This window comes from Cryptomeria japonica, chromosome 1 (genome assembly GCF_030272615.1).
Source record: "Cryptomeria japonica chromosome 1, Sugi_1.0, whole genome shotgun sequence".
In the NCBI taxonomy this organism is placed as follows: Eukaryota; Viridiplantae; Streptophyta; class Pinopsida; order Cupressales; family Cupressaceae; genus Cryptomeria; species Cryptomeria japonica.
Window position 1 is genome coordinate 107212867 of NC_081405.1, and position 20946 is coordinate 107233812.

A 20946-nucleotide genomic window follows, 5' to 3' on the forward strand; every position below is an offset into this window, starting at 1 on the left:
CAAATAAAAACTTGCTTCAATATTTTGACACTCTTTTATCACTGATAACTGGTTGTCTATACTATTGTACATCAATACCGGTTAAACAAAAATGCTTCAGACAACTAAACCGATTAACTAAAAGTACTTAAAACAAAATTCAACATATCTCAGATCTTGATAGCTATTTTACCAGTTTAGTCATGCATGAGTTGCATCAATAATACCACAATCATTTAGCACTCCATGCATATTCAACTTTAATAAAAAAATACTCAATCATCACATAAAAACTCACAACCCATAACACACAGTTTTTTCACATGGAAACCCAAATGGGAAAAACCACGATGCGGATGAATACCCACAAGCTTGTTTTGAACTCTTTTGAAGTCCGCTCTATTAGGAGCCTAGTCCGATTAAAGACTTTACAATAAGGTTATGTTAGGAACTGATCCTGTTAGGGATCACCTGATTAAGAGATGGCTATATACCCTGTTAAAGGTTACCTCGCTAGAGGATTTAAATAACTCAATGAACTTGAGTCACCTAGTTAGAGGATTTGCAAAAAGCTTTTTAAAGCTACCCGGTCAAGGGATTTTCCTTTTATTGAAATGGTTACAAGTCAACAGGTAAAGCTCTGATCTGATAACAACACTATTTGCTAAGGCAGATACTTTTCAACTCCTCTCCTCTACAATCACACTCTGTAGATTCCACACTCTGGTTTGGCAAGTATCTCAACATGCAGACACAAAAATAACACCTTTTGCCAACACAAACAATAACAAAGATCATCAACCTTATAGGAAACAATTAGGTCGATAGCATAAATCCTAAACCCTAAACAATTTAGGTTTACAATTACAAGCGGTCCAATCCTGACCATCTAAACATATTGCATAGAGTGAAATGATCTAAAACAGATCTCAAGTCATTTTGCATCGCTCGATCTTCACCACATCTAGAAAATAGTAACCCATCATGCGCTCTTCATACACCACTCAGAAAATCATGCATTCCCTAGGTAGGCATTCAATGCATTAAATCTTCATGTGCAAGATCTTCAAGGAAATCCTTCACATGCACATAAATGACATGGTATCCTAATCCTTATCCTTATTGTTCACAAAATGCCATTGGTTGTACCTCATAAGCCAAACCGGAAATCCTAGAGCTTAACAAAGACTACCAACCGATAGTCATACTTAGTTAACCCTGACACCGGTCCACTCCATCCCAGTTGACCATAGTTGCTTCCAATATTCACACTGGTTCATACCTTTTCACTTGCTTGAGCATTATATACCGGTTCACTTATTGACATCAATGACAACATACACTATCATCGCTTCATCATAAGCCAATAATCTCCCCCTTTGGCATTGATGGCAATACTCAGTGTATCATTCCTCAGTAGCATATATCGGTTCAATTTCAAATGATCACCACCACCACCACCATCTGGATTGGTTAGTGTGCACTCTGCGATATATCTTCTCCCCCATATATCTTCATCATCAAATATCTTCTCCCCCTTTGACAAAAATGCCAAAGTGGAGGCAGAAGCTTCCAAGCTCCACTATGATTCTCCCCTTGTGGAGTAGAATCCTTCAACACATCAATCCTGTAAGATTTGTCACTGATGTGGAGCACACATTTTTAATTTACTTCATGAAGGAGCAGAACCCCTAATTCACCTCTCAAATAGGTAAATGTAGTCTTCGGTAAGGGCTTAGTGAATATGTCTGCTAGTTGCTCCTTACTGGAAACATGTTCTAATACAACCTCTTTATTCTGAACCTTTTCTCTCAAGAAATGATACTTGAGCTCAATGTACTTTGTCCTAGCATGTAATACCGGATTTTTGGAAATATTTATTACACTAGTATTATCACAGAAAATACTCACCGGTTCAGATATAGGCATTTTGAATCCATTTAGTACATGCTTCATCCAGATTGCCTGAGTGCAGTTCATAAATGCTGCCACATACTTTGCTTCAGCTGTAGACTAGGAAATATAGCTTTGCTTCTTGCTCATCCATGAGACCTGTCTTCCACCAGGGAATAACACTCCACGGGTTGTGCTCTTCCGGACGTCTACATTACCTACCCAATCTGCATCAGTAAATACTTTGAGACCAAAGTTGCCATTGTATGGATATCACAATCCATAATCAACTGTCCCTTTCAGGTATCTAAGAATCCTTTTTCAACTACCAAGTGGGATTCTCTCGGACTCTTCTAAAAATGGGCTACTATGCCCACTACATGAGCAATATCTGGTCTATTGTGCACCACATAGTGCATCTTACTAATCATCGATTGATACTCCTTCTCATCCACCAATATTGTCCCATCCTCCTTTGTCAGTTTGTAGCTGGTCACCATCGATGTTCCAACTGGTTTTCTCTCCTCCATGCCAAAGGTCTTCAATACCCATTTGATATACTTGGACTAGGTAATAAAGATACCCTTTTTCATTTGCTGAATTTGTAGACCAATGAAGAACTTTATCTCTCCAGTCTGAGACATCTCAAACTCTTTCTTTATTTCATCTACGAATGCATGGATCATTTCATCATCTCCTCCGAAGATTATGTCATCTACAAATACTTCACAGATTAGAATTTGATCACCTTCATATTTCAGGTAGATGTTGTTGTCCTTACTTGTTCTCTAAAATCCTATCTTCACAAGATGAGATTTTAATCATTCATACCATGCCCTTGGTGCTTGTTTCAATTCATACAGGGCCTTGTGTAATCTACACACCATGTTACTATCTTCTAACAAAGAAAACCCATCTGGTTGCTCAATTTACACTTCTTCTTCTAGGATTCCATTCAGGAATGCAAACTTCACATCCATCTAGTATACTTTGAATCCCTTGAATTCTGCAAATACAAGTAGTATTCCAACACCTTCTAGTCTAGCCACTGGGGCAAAGGTTTCTCCATAGTCTTCTCCCTCTTCCTAAGAATATCCCTTGCATACAAGTCTTGTCATGTTCCTTACCACTATGCCTTCTTCATTCAGGTTATTTCTGAAGACCCATTTGGTACCTATTACATTCTTGTGTTTCGGTTTGGGTACCAAGGACCATGTTGCATTCTTTTCTATCTGATCCAACTCCTCTTCCATTTCCTTTATCTAGTCTTCATCGGTAAGTTCCTCTCTAGTGGTCTTAGGCTCAAATTCTGATATCATGCAAGAGTTTTATTTCACCTTTCTCCTTGTGAGCATCCCTACATCTTTGTCTCCTATGATCTTCTTTGGATCATGATGTAGTTTCACATACCTAGGAATGACCCTAGTTGGTTCTGCTTTCTTTTCCTCTTCATCTTCTTCTTCACCTACTACAACTTCTACCGGTATAGGAACACTGTGGTCTTTGTGGTGTTTGCAACTTGTTTCCTTCTTAACCGTTTCCCATAAGGCTACATCTGGTTCATATTCTGCTTGCTTGCTACAGGTTTCCTTAGGATCCTCAGGGGATTCATCAACCCTAACATTGATACTCTCAACAATTTTTTGAGTCCTGTTGTTGTAGCATCTGAGAGCTTTACTTTTAGTGGAATATCCCAAAAATATTCCTTCATCACATTTAGCATCAAACTTGCTCAGATGCTCACCTCTCCTGTTATAGCACTTACTGCCAAAAACTTTAAAATAACTCACATTAGGAGTTCTTTCGTTCTAGTAATCATAGGGGGTTTTGTCTTTACCTTTCTTGATGAGTACCCGGTTCATAGTATAGACTACGATGCTTACCGCTTCTCTCCAAAAAGTGTGAGCAAACTTTCCTTGGATGACCATAGTTCTGATTGCTTCAACTATAGTCCTATTATTCCTTTCTGCTATGTCATTCTGTTGTGGTGTCCTTGGGGCAGACAACTGCCTCTTGATGCCACTCTTCATAGTACTTGTGATGAATACTAAGAGGGGGGGGTGAATTAGTATGCCCAAAATCTTTGCACCAAAACACTTACACAGTCTAAAGATAAACCGGTAAAGCATTCTGACACAAACCAGTTACCACACATGCAAACCAAAATGTGAATAAAGCATTCACCCACAAAAGCAATACAACCATAACACAAGATATTTGATGTGGAAACCCAACTGGGAAAAACCATGGTGAGATGGAACTCACAAGTCACTATCTATAGAATAGAAACCAGACTTGTTAAGGTCAGACTGGTTAAGGTCTTACAATGTTCTTCACCAGAACAGATCCTATTAGGAATCTCAATCTCTGTTAGGAGATAAGTCCGATTAAAGACTACCCTATTAGAGGATTTTAGATTCACATGTGTGAACCACCTTGTTAGAGGATTTTACAAAGGCTTTGAGGCCTACCCGGTTAAGGGCTACAGACTTGTCAAAGATGTGAGTAATCAACAAGTGTTTGATCTATCTGATAGCACAAATTGCTTGGTTAGATCCAATATTGCTCAAGGCTAATTCATTCCAGCATTACTTCAGTCTTGTTTATCTCTCTCTCAGTTACAACTCGATCTTCTCAGATAAGATCATTCTCAACTTTCACCTTAAACCCTAGCTCAACATTAATCCTTTTCGCAACAACCTAAAACCCTAGACATGATGTCCCTTTTAAAGGAATCTGATTTCATGTCGGTCCAATAGGATTTCTTTACAATTTCCTAGGTTCAATGAACCTAGACATACTTAGTAACACGACACAGGAATCACCGTTAATGTGTCGGCACTGTCAAACAATCGGTGGATTGGTAACTCATCACAAAATGTCGGTTGGTAACTCATGACAAAGTATTACCAGTTCATACAAAATACCGGTTGTTGGTTTGACAAAAATGAAGACTGGTAAGAATGTGTTGTGCCTCTTTGCTCCCTTATACCGCTTGTGATCTGCTAACTGCTTGGGGTCGACATGCCACTTCAGACTGGGAAACACATTCTGCAAAATCACCACTAGTCTAGAGACTAGTATACAACATACCGGTTGGAACAAATACCGATTGTACATAAACTCATACATATAAAGGGGTTCTCAATACAAGTGTGTGTCCATCAATGACAATCATAGCATAAACCACAAAAATGCCAACAACTTGTTGAATTCATCAGAAGTAAATTCACCTCCCTGATCAGTTCTTAGGAATTTAATTCTTCTACCGCTCTCCTTCTCCACCAATGCTCTAAAGGCTTTGAACTTTCCAAATGCCTCAGACTTGTCTTTCAAGAATGTGACCCACATCATTCTTGAGTAGTCATCGGTAAGATTCATGAAATACCGATCTCCCTGAATGTTTCTAGTTTTCATTATACCACACAAATCGATGTGCACTAGATCAAGTAAGTTCCCTACTGAAAAAGACTTATCTTTGAATGTTGAGGAAGACATCTTCCCAAGTTGACATCCTTTGCATAAAACATAATCTAGTTTGTTCAGCAAAAGCAATCCTCTTACTGCCTTGATCTTACTAACCTTTACAATATTATCAAAATTCATATGACAAAGTTTCCTATGCCATATCCAGCTGTCATCAAACTTCACCATCAGGCATTGACTAATCTTGGCATTCAATTGAAACAGGTTTCCTCTAGTCTGCTTACCGATGTTAATAAGTTCACCACTCTTTCCAATTATTCTACAGACTCCACCTTTGAACTCCAAAATGAGTCCTTTGTCGTTCAGCTGAGCAACACTCAAAAGGTTATGCTTAAGCCCTTCCACCCAGTAGACATCATCCACACTGCTCTTTCCATTTAGTGAGATGGATCCTTTTCCTTTCACCATGCAAGGTGCATTTTTGTCAAACCGGACAACACCTACATCATATTCTTCCAGAGACAAACTTTTTCCAGTCACCGGTCATGTGGTGAGAACACCCACTATCAATGATCCACTCATTAGAGTTGTCAATGCGAGATACAAGGGATTTCTGATTAGACACCTTTTCCATTATAGCTACAAACATTATGTCCTCATTCTCTTCATCGGTAACACCTTCATCCACTGCAACAAGACAATCTATCCTACCTTCTCCTTTATACTTTCTAAACCTTTCTGGTTTATCCTCATTGTCATTGTTAGGATAGTTAACAGCTATATTTCCTATCTTATTGCAGGAAAAACATTTTAGAGGAAGCTTACCTCTGTATTTTCTGGTGCCTTTTGGAAGTCTCTGGGGAAGAAGAGCTTCAAACTCCATTAGAATCTCCTCATCATCCATGTCTCTGCTTGGCCTGGATTCATAATTGGTGTTGATTTCTTTTCCTTTTCTGGTTGGTGCGGAGGAAACATATGCTCTAAAGGTTGACTTTGTCTTCTGAACACTACCATCATATCTATTCAATTCATATGCAGTCAACTTTGCAATGATAGAGTCTAGAGATACCTTTGTCTTGTCAATAGACCTTAACTCCTGAATAGTGATAACCCTGATTGCATAGACAGGTAACAATGATCTCATAACTTTACTCACAATGGTGGCATCATCAATTGTTCCACCAATGCTCTTGATATCTCCATCCATAGTCTTGATCATTATGTCATATTGTTGAATAGTCTCATCTTCAACCATCCTCATGTCTTCAAATTTTCCTCTGAGGATCTCTTCCTTAGCCTACTTGACAAGCTCATCACTGCCATAAATGGTTTCCGGTGTGTCCCATACATCCTTAGGATTGTCCTTATCTTGTACATCAATGAACTCAATATTGGATAGGCTGCTAATAAGGGCTTCCATGACTTGCCCATTTTATTGAATCTCTATTTTTTGATCATCAGTCAGAGTGCCAGTGGGGATTACATAGGAATTCTCAACATAGCTCCAGTGTTGAGTGCCCAAAATCTTGATATAAATCTTCATTCTGTCCTTCCATATTTTGAAGTTATCCCTATTGAACTTAGGACCTTCCCTCTTCATCATTAAAGAAGGATCTTTTGCCTCAAGCAGTTAAGCTTATATCATCGAGGACCTAGAGTTTCTCTGATACCAATTGATGAATAATGATGAACAACTAACACCCTAATCAGTACTGAGAGGGGGGTGTGAATCAGTACATACAAAAACTTGTTTCAATATTTTGACACTATTTTAACAATGATAACTGGTTGTCTATACTACTATACTTAACCATAGCAATACTGGTTAAATAGAAATGCTTCAGATAGCTAAACCGATTAACCAAAAGTACTTAAAACAACATTCAATAGATCTCAGATCTTGATAGCTACTTTACCAGTTTAGTCATGCATGAGTTGCATCAATAATACCACAATCATTTAGCACTGCATGCATATTCAACTTTAATCAAAAAATACTCAATCATCACATAAAAACTCACAACCCATAACACACATATTTTTCACGTGGAAACCCAAATGGGAAAAACCACGGTGGGGATGAATACCCACAAGCTTGTTTTAAACTCTTTTGAAGTCTACTCTGTTAGGAGCCTAGTCTGGTTAAATACTTTTCAATAAGGTTCTCTTAGGAACTGATCCTATTAGGGATCACCTGATTAAGGGATGGCTATATACCCTCTTAAAGGTTGAAACCCTATTAAAGGTTACCTCACTAGAGGATTTAAATAACTCAATGAACTTGAGTCACTTGGTTAGAGAATTTGCAACAAGCCTATTAAAGCTACCCAGTCAAGGGATTTTCATTTTCTTGAAATGGTTAGAAGTCAATAGGTAAAGCTCTTATATGATAACAACACTACTTGCTAAGGTAGATCCTTTTCAGCTCCTCTCCTCTACAATCACACTTTGTAGATTCCGCACTCTGGTTTGGCAAGTATCTCAATATGCAGACACAAAAAAAACATCTTTTGCCAACACAAACAATAACAAACATCCTCAACCTTATAGACAACAATTAGGTCGGTAGCATAAACCCTAAACCCTAAACAATTTAGGTTTACAATTACAAGTGGTCCAATCCTGACCGTCCAAACATATTTCATAGAGTGAAATAATCTAAAACAGATCTCAAGTCATTTTCCATCATCTAATCTTCACCGCATCTCAAAAATAGTAACCCATCACGCACTCTTCATACACTGCTCATAAAATCATGCATTCTCGACGTAGGCATTCAATGCATTCGATCTTCATGTGCAAGATCTTCAAGGAAATCCTTCACATGCACATAACTGACATGGTATCTTGATCCTTATCCTTGTTGTTCACAAAATAACATTAGTTACACTGCATAAGCCAAACTAGAAACCCTAGAGATGAACAGAGACTACCAATTGGTAGTCACACTTAGTGAACCCCGACACCGGTCCACTCCATCCTGGTTGACCATAGCTGCTTCCAATCTTCAGTCTGGCTCATACTAGTTCTCCTGCTTGAGCATCATATACTGGTTCACTTATTGACATCAATGACAACATACACTATCACCGCTTCATCATAAGCCAACAACTCTTACCTACCATAATAAATGCGTTACCGATAGGGTACAAACCCTAACTTTACCACTTTGTTTCTTCGGTCTGTAGAAAGGTAACCAATATCGATAAAGACACTTTACCAATATACATCGGGGGTCCAAAATATTGTTACCAATATGTTCCCCCTTAAGCTTTTCGAAGCTTAATTTGTCGGCTCAGAGGTCTCCACACTAGGTGCAAAAATAGATACGTCTTGTGGCATCTCTTCAGACTTCTTCTTCCAAGTTTTGTTCATATCAGCCTGAGTGGTTTCAACATAGACCTTCCTTTTACCTTCAAGATTGACCAGTCTATCTTCCGGTGGATTCTTTTTCAGTCTTCATATTCTAGCAATATGTCCCGGTTTGTGACAATGATAGCATACTATACCAGGTTCTCTCCATGGTCCAGTGTTCACATTTCCATTCTTCCTCCTGCATATTGCAGTAGTGTGACCACTACTACGACAGATCAAACAGGTTTCTCTCCAAGTGTTTTTCGCTCAATAACCATTTGATCAGTGGTCATAGGTTTTGTACCGGTTTGGGTTCCGGTTCATAGGAGGTTCTTGGATAAATCCTTTTGGTTTTGGTGCATAACCTCTGGGATTGTTCATAACTAATCTGCACTCAAAAGATCTATGCCCAGACTTGTTGCATGCATAACAATGACCATTAAATCTACCGGTTCTAAAATTGTGGTTGTACACATTGTTTTGCATGTAAGGAAAATTATTGTAAGTCTTAGTCCTACACACATTGGCAGTATGTCCTTCCTTATGGCAGTTAAAGCATACAAGTTTGAAATTTGGCTTACCTTTGCTTCGGTTGATCTTAGGTCTTGATTTCTCCTTTGGTGCATCCATCTTGGTTCTAGAGGTTTCACCTTCCTCATATGTAGAGAAACCAAGTCTAGAGGTATCCTTTGATGGCTTCATTGATTCTAGCTTTTGGTCCAACTTCGCAGCACTCCAATTGGACTTTGCAAGTATCTCCTTTGTCTTAGCAAGTTTCTTGATAAGAGCTTCATTGGTCTTCATTTGGGTTGCATTCTGAGAGATGGCTACATTGAGTTCTTCTTGCATTTCTTCTTTCTCTTCCTTACCCTCTTGTAGATAAGCAGTAATGGTACCAATTTATTGTTTCAACTTAGAGATCTCGTTCTCCTTGTCCTTCACTAGATCTTCAACTTTTCTTTGGTTTTCCAATTCCTAACTCATCCTAATAGTCAATCCTTCCAGCTCCCTCCCCAGGTTAGTTTTGGACTCATTCAGTTTCTCTACTTCTTGGACTAGGGCATCCATGTCTACTTCATCAGAAGAGTTGTTCTCAGTAATTTCCATCATTTGCTCAGCAAGCTCTCTTCTTTTGGCTAAATAGGCTTTATACTTCATCTTAAGTTCATCATAGGCTCTCTCACATTCAACCAAATGGTGAGTGAGTTCCCTCATGTTGTATTCCCCCATATCTCCTTTCCAGTGGTTAGACTTAAACAAAGGTTGGCTCTGATACCAATTAATGAATACTAAGAGGGGGGCTGAATTAGTATGCCCAAACTCTTAAGAAATTTTATTGTAGACCAGTATAGTAGTTTAAACAACAAACTAGTTAAAACACAAATAAGATAAATAGCAAATAAATCATTCACCCATAGAAGAACAATCACCATAACACAAGATATTTTGACGTAGAAACCCAAATGGTAAAAACCATGGTGAGTAAAATTCATAAGTCAACTATCTATAGAATAGTAACCAGACCGGTTAAGGTCAGATTGATTAAGGCCTTACAATGTTCTTCACCAAAACAGAACCTGTTAGGAATCCAGATCTCTGTTAGGAGATAAGTCCTATTAAATACTACCCTATTAAAGTATTTTAGATCCACAACTATGAACCACCTTGTTAGAGGATTTACAATAGGCTTGACTGGGCCTACCCGGTTAAGGGTTTCAGACTTGTCGAAGAGATTAGTAATAAACAAGTGAATGATCTAGAAAGTAGCACAAAATGCTTGATTAGATCCTTTACTACTCTCTGTTAATGCATTGCAGCATTACTTTAGTCTTCTATCCTTTGCATGTTCAATCTCTATCGTATGATGCTTCTATAACAACTTCACACTCCAACACACATACACACATTAAAACCCTAGACATGATGTCCTTAAATAGGAAGCTGATTTCATGTCGGTCCAATGAGATTGGATTACAATTTCCTAGGTTAAAATAATCTAGACACATTTGGTAAAATGACATACAAAAACAGTCAAAGTGTCGGTGGATGATAACTCATTACAATTTACAAGTTTATCGGTTAACAAACAAAGACTGGTAAACTGGAACATAGTGTTACGATCAAAAAGTTTAACTCCCGCTAGGGGTCCTCGGTCTGCTTGAGGTCTTCATACCACTTGATGTCTTCATACTTCTTGATGTCTTCATACCGCTTGAGGTCTTCTGTCATGCTTTGATCGGTAAGCTCCTTCTGCAAAATACTAATAGTCCTCTACAAACAAATATTATACATACAATGGCATATAATACCAGTTTGAACAATACAATGCATACTACTGATATAAAATAAGTGTGTGTCAATCAATGAAAATCACAACTAGACATGCCAACAACCACCTCAACTAAGTACAAAACATTATCAAAATGCCAACATAATCCACACATACTCTTCATTTTCCATTCTTTTTTGGAACAATCACCAAAGGTGAGACCCACTCACTATCTAAAATAGGGTAAATAAAACCTGTATCCAACAGTTTTTGTAATTCAGTCTTGACAATTTTCTTAAGAGTTGGGTTAATCCTTCTATGTGATTGTCTTATTGGCTTAGTGTGCTCTTGTATGTATATTCTATGAGTACATAATTTGGGATCCAATCTAACCATGTCAATGTAGTCCCATGCAAATGCAGTCTTTTTCTTCTGTAATAATTGTTTTAGTGAATGCTCGTATTGTGTACAGAGATTACAGTTCACAATGAGTTCCTTCCTAGGGGATACCTCAATTTGTTTAGTCATTTTTTTCATGTAAGATTCATTCACACTGGGTAACTTTATTTCATGGGTCAACAGAGTATGAAGTAGTGCAGGAGAACTAGGCAGTAGTATTTGTGATGAACATACAAAATTGTCTGTAGTACTATTTCCTGCAATATTTATTGCACATGTATTATTTAATACACGTGTCAAGAGTGTATCTTCATCATGTAATTGGAGAAGAGGACTTCTATCAATCATCATTAGATTTACTACAAACTTGTCATCTTCTTCAGGCTCATCACCAAGATCAGGCTAAATGAATTGCTTTGACTCTTCATGTGGTTCAGCAGGTGGATAAAGTGTTAATTTCTTTTTACTATCTCCATTGGAAATAGTCATATCTCCTTACCTGCATCCTATATAAGCATCTACAGTGGCTATCCAAGGTCTTCCTATAATTACTGGATACCCTCCCAAGGTAGCTTTTGGGGATAAAATCATAAAATCACCTGGATACTTCCAAGAATCAAGAGTTACTACAATGTCTTCTATCATACCATCTGGCTTAATAGTGGAACTATCTGCTAGTTGAAGAATTGTATGAGTAGGCCTTATATTTGCCAATTTTAAATTCTGCATGATCTCCTTGGTCATGACATTAATAGAAAATTTAATGCTCAAGTTAGGAGGTGGGGGTGGATTTTTACCACCGCCCCGACCACCACTGTCGAGGCCTGCCATATTGCCTTGGTAGACTACTAATGTAGCAAATGGATTCTCTACAAGTGGTGGCTTAGGTAGAGGAATGAAATTATCTAGGTCATTATTATCTAGGTCTACAAAGATTTGTGGAAAAAGGATTAATTTAGAGCTCAACATTTGGATCTTTAGGTAGATATTCTTCAGAGTGATTTAGGTTAGGAAGGAATCTCCCAAGGGGATCTCTTCATCTATGCATATAGGTATTGCAAAAGTAGCATTAGACCTACATGAATGGCATAAATAACTTAATCTAATCTAGAAAGTAAAGTACTGTTATAATAATGACTTGACAAATGAAATCCTATGTTCCCATAAGCTCTTAGTTTATTACCATCCTTGACAATGGTGCCAAAAATGTTGGTCCAAAACAATGCATGTTAAACACAACATAATACTCATCTTAGAGACATAAATTACTAATTGAGAAGCTATCCAAAACCCCACTATCCTAGCTCATTTATCTTATCAATCTGAGGACGTACAACTTGAAATGGGACAGTAAAATATGCACCAAGAGTGTCAAGGAACAAATATATCCTATTCTAAGTAGATGCAAATACTGAATAAATATTCACAAGGAAGGAAATTTGGTTTAGAATTATAACTTGGAGAAACTATGCTAACTTCTACCAACAAAATGTAAATTCTTCTAACCTATGCAGAAATGACTATTCTATTTTGTTGTGGTTGCAGGAATAGACACAAAGTGATAGTCCAGTAGCTACAAGAATAGACAGTGGGAAATTTAACAGAACAAAATTAAACAGCTTCTTTGAAAGATAATGTGCATAAAAACAACCAGACAAAATCCTCACCAAGTGGGCCCCCTTGAAGGAGTCTCCTGGATTATAAGTTACAACAAAACTTAACTTTAGAGCTTGCATAATCATATCACAACACCATGAACTTTTTCAAGAAAGTAGATATGCTCCTTTATTCAAAATCAATTTAACAACATAACATGGTCTAATATCAAAAACAACAACTAACTAACTAGGAAACTCAAGAAGGATTTATAACATTCATCTTTATAACAATTTTCCACAAGAGTCACCCACTTACTAATATCTAGGTGGAGATTTTATTTAGAATATGAAATCTAAGAGAACTAAGAAAAAAGGGCTCTGCTCCATTCTTGAACATTTGTAAATCTTCCCTAGATATGCTCCAACATCCAACATGGCTATTAATATAATTATTAATAGATCATGATTGCTTTCTAAGATTCCTTAATGATCTTGAACAAATAGTGCCCAAGTTGTAACAACCCTTGACCTTTTCACGCCTTGTTGTCCAGTCCTATCCACATTGCCATGACGCTTATCAATAAAGCCCTGTTTCATCACAAAAAGTCTTCCACATATCTGCAACACCAAGGTTAGAACAAGTACTCCTATCCACATTTTATGATCATCCATTGCAACACATTCATCAACATACAAAGACAATAAGTATTTATATTTTCATTCATAAGGTTTACTATTTTGTGTAAATAAAGGCTCCAAACTATAGACAATATGATCATCAAATTGTTGAAATCAAGGAACACTGAGAGAGGGGGGGGGTGAATAAGTGTTCTAGTAGTAAATAAACATTCAAACTTGTTCTTAGATAACCGAAAGAAAATGCAGGAAAGTAAAATTAAGAAACAAAAGATAATCAACCACATAATCATAACACCAATATTTTTATGTGGAAACCCAGAAAGGGAAAAATCACAGTGGGATTGGAACCCACAATATTCATAACATAAATATTACATAAGGGGAATTCACTTGCATTCAGGAACACTGGCTAGAACCAAAGGTTTAGTTAAAATATGAAAATATCACTCACTTACAAATCATTTACAATGATGACTACAATGTTTGAACTCCAAAATAGCATCAAACTATGACTAGATGAGTTCCGGTTAAGTGCATAAAGTCTGACTGTTACACCTCTGCAACTCTTTTTTGTTCTGACTCTCAATTAGCTACTGGATCAAGAATGTGCATGTGAAACTATGCCAAAAATGGTTTGGCAATCACAACTCGCTCATATCCTCTCCCAAAAGATCTTCTACACTGGTCTTATATAGCCGCAACCACAAAATAAAACATTCATCAAGTCAACCAACACAATATGCAATGTGACGTGTAACAGGGTGTTGGCTTAGACCGGATCATTAAAACATGTGCAGATCTATCAAATGATATCCAAATGAATTCTACAAGTTGGTCCTATCATCTCATGCACGAATCTAACCACTACAATCACCGTAAAGCTTCCAGATCAGAACTTCTCTGCTATCCTAAAGTATCGGTTGTCTATCACCAGATCACATCCTCTTTTGGATATCAAAATCCATGACTATCGGATAGGATTTCTAAGGAGAAATACCATCAATGACAACCCTAATCCATTCTCCATGCACTAAAATCTACCGAATGAGTGTCAATTGCCAACAATCTCCCCCTTTGGCATTGATGGCAACACTCATAAAAAATGACTGTGTTGAAACCTGTACACTGACTTAGAATTTCTAAGGCTCCCCCTTAGATCAAAAAATCAAAAACCTTTATCAACCCAAAAACTTATATCCTTCTATACATTTTTTACTCTACTCCCCCTCTTTGACAATAATGCCTAATATAGGGTGATCCTCAAAAACTTATCTGTAAGAGTGTATATCAGATATAGTATACATACTTGAAGATATCTGCAAAAAAAGGTCTTCAAAAATCTTGAGTGAGTGTCCCACCCACTCTTCAAGCTATCCAAAACTATGACGAAAGAACTGAAAACATAGGCATAACTTTCTACATCCTTCAATTTAGATGGAACAAATTGAGCCATTGTCTTCAAGAAATCAACTTTATTGCTCAACATGGTGTCCATTTGGGGAGCAAAAAGATTTTGGAGTTCATCTACCTGCCTTGGAATTCTCTCCTTTTCTAAATTTAGGGTCGAGATTTGATTGGTAAGAGCCATCACCTAACCTTCGACACTAATAGAAAGGGCAATGTTAGAATCAAATGACTCAACTATACTGTCAAGTTTTCCTTGGAAAAACATTATCTGCTTATCTATATCTAAAGTGAATTTGGATAGTGAAAGGAATGACTTGTATATTTTTCCTTGTTCACTCAGTGCTTCAGAAATGGTCTACAGTCCTTTATTTAATCTGACTTTGTCATCCTCAATAGTTTTTCAAAAGGTTTGCATTCTCACTTCCTAGAATCTGCCTAATACTTTTTTGGTGGTTGCCTTCTCTAATGATTCAAAATTGGTACTGATGTTTTTGATCAATTATGAGAGATTACCGGAGGGGTTGGAGTTTGGATCTAGTTGTACTTTCGATAACACTTTCTACAAAATATCTACAGACATCTCAATTAACTTCTTATCCTCATTCTCTGATTTCACCAAGCCCCGACTAGCTTGAGATTGGATTGTTGCTACTACCATTAGCCTTTATGTCGAGGACATCTGTCCAATGTCAATAGGTTTATAAAAATTACTAGAGATCTGTGGGAGAATTCTTTTCCCTTTGTCCTTAAGAGTGTCAATTGTGGTGACTACTGGGACATTGTTGGTTTTCTCCACTCCCTTCTCTTATACCTTATCCTGAGCTTTATCCTTTTCCTTAACTTCAACCTATGCACTGGTGTTGCCACTTGGTGCAGTAAAATCTTGGGGTGTCACTTGGGACTCTTCACCTTTCATCTCCACTGACTTCGGATGATCAATTGGAGGATTTTGAATATCTATTGTCTCAAGGTCTGAATGGGTTGGGACTACCGGATGAGAGGTATCATCCTTCTGAGATTCATTGTTTTTAATTGGCACCCTATTATTCTTTAGAAACATTTTCCATATCTCTTTTGTTTCTTTTCTCACTTCTTCAACTCTACCAACCATAAGCTTGTTTACTCTATTTTTGATTCTGAATTCCTTTTGGTTGGCCAGCTCCATAAGTCTATCAACATCTTCTTGGGATATACAGGCACTGATGTTTATCAATTCTCTCTCTTTCATTTCTCTATCTAATCTGCTTGCAGTTAGTCTCATAGCATTAATAATATTATACAAGACTTTCAAAATACCGTGTTCTAGCTCAATTAGAGACTTGTTGAAGTTATGCAGATGCAGCACAATAAATTCCTCAACTTCCCTCTACCCATTTTCATCAAAATTATCATAGTATACAATGATATTCTTAAGATTTCCATCCTTGACTATTTCATCAGTTAGTTCTTTTGCAGTTGATGGAGAAATGATTGTGTATTTACCTTCCCCCTTATCAGATTCAAACTCCTTATCAAGTTTAGTTCTTACCCTTCTTCCTTTTTTTAGGTCTGCTGGTCAGAAATTTTTTTGGTTTTGTCTTCTTGCTTTTCTCACCGCTGGACTAAGGTTTTCTGATTACTCTGAAAAATCCACCTTTCTTCTTTTCTTTCTCTACTTCCTCATTTGATTTTGTCTCAAAAGCAATAGGGGATACAACTACATAGGTTCTCTTCAGCTTGTGCTTATGCTTTAACACTCCTTTTCCAGATGAGATTTGTGTTGTAGATGAATTCACCAATTGAGGTTTTCTGATTACTCTGACAAGTTCACATTTCTTCTTTAATTTATTTGCTTCCTCATCTGATTTCATGTCACAAGTAATAGGGGATACAACTACATAAGTTATCTTCATCTTCTGCTTATTTTTTAACACTCCTTTTCCGCATGAGCTTTGTGTTGTACATGGAGTAGAAGAAGACTTAGTCTCCTTAGGCTTACCTTGGGAGGGAGCCGGTTCAGTCTTAGGATTCTTAGATTCTACCTCTGCTTTCTCCTTATCCTTCTTAATAGCCTCTTTTGTGAAACCCATCTACTCTACCACTACCTATGCCATTATTTTTACTTTCATCTTCCTTTTTAGCTGAGTTAACTTTTGTGCAACTCCAAATCCTTTTCTTTGAATGTGCCAAATTTTGGTTCATTTGAGTTCACTGGTTTTTGCAGAAGGTTTTGAGCATAGACCTCAAGTGTTTGAGCATCTATCTCAGAACCCATTGACATTATTCACACTGTCATAGGCTCTACTACCTCCATATGGCACTGGTCTTTATCTACCATGAAACAGATAGTGTTAGTATATTTTTCCACCACTTCCTTAGGATTCTTATTATGTTTTTCATTCTTCCTTGGAAGGTTTTAAAGAAGCTCTATAGGGAAGCTATATGATTTTCTCTATTACCCAGTCTCTGCAGACCTTGTTTGATTTGAGTTGCCACTGGTAATTGATAAGCCAATTGGACACTGCCTATGTTGGGGATCCCATTCATGAAGTACAGTGCAAGCCAAACAATCAGTGAACCAAAATTGAAGACATTCTTCTTGTTAGTTTTGATCTTCTTCAGATTTCTTAGGAGCTCTTCAAGAAGAACTGAACACAAATCATACTGCATATCTTCTTTTACCATCTGATAGGCTGCATATATCATATTATCAAAGATAAAATTTAGTCTACTAGATAGATAGACTTTGTAACCAATGATCATGGATGTAAATCCCACATGATATTCCAAGATATCATCAATTTCCATTGATATGTTATCAAATTGAGCATCGATTAGCTTGTGACAGTAGGGTTTTTACCTTTCTCAAATTAGGTTTGTCACTAGTTTGATTTAGGCAAGTGACTGCATGGATGTCTTGCTTGGTTATTTTGTAGGGTTTATCCAGCCATATAAATTCATCGTGGACATGACTCAAAATGTACCTCAACCATTCATCTTCATTGAATGTCAAGAAGTGAAACAAACTGTTTAAAACCCTTCATCTGCAACTGCACATATTCCAGCTTGTGATTCCCAACTTTATCCATTATCTGCTTAGTATACAGGGTTAGGATGCCCTTATTTTCAATTTCCTGATTTGAATAGTGAATATATACCCTCACATCATCATGAAAAGCTCCATATGGGACAGACAAAAAGGCACCATTAGGGTCATCTTCAATAGACTTAAATGGGTGTCTTTTAAATTGTGGTCTTGATCTCTGAGAAACTTCTACTACCAAGGTTGTATCAATAGAAGAAGATGCCATTTCAAGAAATTTAGGGATCAAATGCTTTGATAAATACCTTTTTCTTCTTCTGGATGCACAAGAACTCCTTGTCAAATCACTTCAAGCCTTCTGATCGACTTGAAATCTACTTCGCCTTTCTCTACAGTCTCAACTCTTCATTCGCAATGTGAGAAATGATTCACATTTTCCCCTTTTAACTTCACAAACCCTAACTATAAGTTGAAATAAATACCATTGTGAAGTTCAACCGAATGTCCTGTTCAACATCTACAATCAACTTTAATGGATCACAGATCTCTCCAAGGGGCTCTGTAAGTTTTGCATGAAGGTGCCACCCCCTAAGGCCAAGAGCCTTAATTATTGGATGAAGATCTTGCATCAGATTCAAGTGCAGATCCACTGTCTGCCTTGGATTCATCTTTTCTAACCCACATCTTCTCATGCTTGTTCTTGATCTCTTCTACCTTAGCTTTTCCTTTCTTATCTGATTTCTCTTTGTTTAGTCAATCATTATTCTTGCTTCCCCAATACTTTGCAATGTGATCAGTTTTGTTGCAAGCACGACAAACAACATTTCTTTGCATAGGTCTTAAATTCATCTGATTTGGTCTCATCTTGCATTGGTTAGAGATATGTCTTAACATCCCACAAGCATAACAACTCTTGTTCTGAAAATTTTTCATTACTACTCTACACATGTTTGACTTGTGACCAAAATTATTGCATATGAAACACTGCCCGATAAAGGTAGGACCATTGTTCATATTGTTCATTCCATTATTCATCCTACTTTTGTATTGATTTTTCATATGACCAAATTCATTGCAAGTAAAACATCCACCATTAAATTTATGGGTATTAGGTTGTCTTACCAAAGGATTCTTGCTCTTCTTATGATTAGGTTTTCCATTGCTCTATCTAGAACTAGAGGATTCAAGCCTTTCTCAAATCCAAGTCCTCTCATGTCTTTCCCATGTCTCTAACTTTCCAGCATCTCATCAAGCTTTTTTGAGCTAGCATTGAATTTTTCTTTATATTCATTTGCAGTAGAAAGTTCATCTCTTAGGGCAGCAATCTGTCTCTCAAGTTCTTGACCATTATTCCTTGATTGAGTCAATTCAAGCTTCAACTGATCATTCTCATAGGTAAGTCTGAAGCATTTATCTACTCTTTCCTTCAATGATTGAGTCCATATTTCTTCATTCTTCTTTCAGTATTCAATCTCCTTTGTCAACTTCATCACAATGGATTGCATCTCATTATTTAATACAAAATTATCTCTAGCAAGCTTATCACATTCATTAGCTTTGCCTTGGTTTTCCATGTTTTGATCTTCTTTCTCCTTTCGCTTGTGCATTAGCTCTTTCCTCTTGTATCTTAAATTATTTGCCGATCTTTCAAATAATTAATGAAATCTTCAATTGCATTCAAGTTTCTCTTTAAGGAACTTATTTCATTTCTTACTGCATCAAGATCCTCAAGTGCCACACAAAGTTGTCTCTGCAAACTGAAATTAATTGATTTAATCTGTCGGACCTTCCTCAAGCAGTTAGGCTTCCTTTGAGGAACTAGGCTCTAATACCAATTTTTGGAATCAAGGAACACTAAGAGGGGGGGTGGGGGTGAATCAGTGTTCTACTGGTAAATAAACTTTCAAACTTGTTCTTAGATAGATGGAAGCAAATGTAGGAAAGTAAAATGTAGAAACACAAGATAATCAACCAAAGAATCATAACACCATGATTTTTATGTGGAAACCCAGAAAGGGAAAAATGATGGTGGGATTAACCCACAATATTCATATACTATGATCTAGAGTACATAAATATTACATAAGGGGAATGCACTTGCATTGAGACACACTACCTAGAACCAAAGGTTCAATTACAATATGGAAGTCTCACTGAATTAAAAATCAATTACAATGATGAAAACAATGTTTGAACTCTAAAATAGCATCAAACTATGCCTAGATGAGTTTCGGTTAAGTGCATAAATTCTGACTATTATACCTCTACAGCTCTGCTCTGTTATGCTTCTCAGTTACCTACCAGATCAAGAATGCACATGTGAAACTGCACCAAAAACAATTTCTTGATCACAACTGGCTCATATCCTCTCCCAAGAGATCTTCTACACCAGTCTTATATATCCGCAACCACAAAATAAAACATTCATCAAGTTGTCCAGTACAATATGTAATGTAACGTGTAACCAGGTGTTAGCCTAGATCGAGTCATCAAAACATATGCAGATCCATCAGATGATGTCAAAATGACTTCTACAAGTCGACCCCATCATCCCATGCATGAATTTGACCACCACAATCATGAGAAAGATTTTGAACCAAAACTGCTCCACTATCTTGAAATATCAGTTATCTGTCACCAGATCACATCCTCTTCTAGATATCAAAATCCATGACTACCAAATAGGATTTCTAAGGAGAGTTGCCATCAATGACAACCCTAATCCATTATCCATGCACTAAAATCCATCGGATGAGTGTCAATTGCCAACACAAATAGGTTTAAAAAGTCAGTCAAAACATAATATAAAATCCCATTAGTAAGTATATAAGATTCCTAAGCATGGTAAAATGACTGCAAATATAGGCATAAAACAAAGACTCATCAGTCAACTTGGAGAATTAATAGAAGACTTTGGGCTTACATGAATTTATTTGTTATTTAGTAATCACTTGCACATT